The sequence below is a fragment of the Rhagoletis pomonella genome, unplaced genomic scaffold, assembly GCF_013731165.1.
Source record: "Rhagoletis pomonella isolate Grant_MI unplaced genomic scaffold, Rhpom_1.0 Rhpom_scaffold_00002, whole genome shotgun sequence".
In the NCBI taxonomy this organism is placed as follows: domain Eukaryota; kingdom Metazoa; phylum Arthropoda; class Insecta; order Diptera; family Tephritidae; genus Rhagoletis; species Rhagoletis pomonella.
The window spans coordinates 33,111,967-33,112,611 of NW_023458556.1; positions in this window are offsets into that span (position 1 = coordinate 33,111,967).

Below are 645 nucleotides of genomic sequence, written 5' to 3' on the forward strand. Positions count from 1 at the left end.
GCTAAAGCCTGTTCTTTTACAAAAAAAAAACTAGTTACTGATGAAGAAAATCGAACGATAAATAAGAAATAGTGAGTGGTCAAATGAAAATGCGCAAAGATTTTTTGTATGAAATATGAGCTCAGGTGCACGTGGCGTATGAGTAACTTTCTTTGCTGCTCATTTTTGGCACAGAACCTGTTATTTTTAAAATTTTTTTTCTGTTAAAGTTTGATTTTTTTTCTTTTTTTCATTAAAAAATAAAAAACTGGAATGATTAATTAATTTGTCAGAAACTAGGTATATGTCCTATCGAAAAGTGCCATTTGCCATATTTTATATTAATATTTGATTGATTGATTTGATTTTATTCATTTTTCTTACATATATATACTATAAGAGCAAAATAAATTAATAGCACTGAATTTAAATGTAAGAAAAAGTAAGGTATTTTGTGAAATGTATTTATAATAGTTGTTAAATTAGTTCGTAAGATATACGTGATTAAAAGGAACCAATTTTCGCTTAAAGCTGAAAAACGGTAAATTGAAAATATTTCAAAAACGTATCCATAGAAAAAAAAATTAACTCGAGGTTCGGAATCACCGAGCAATTCTACATAGGAATTGGATAGTGGCATCCGTAGAACATTTTTGTTGTAAACCA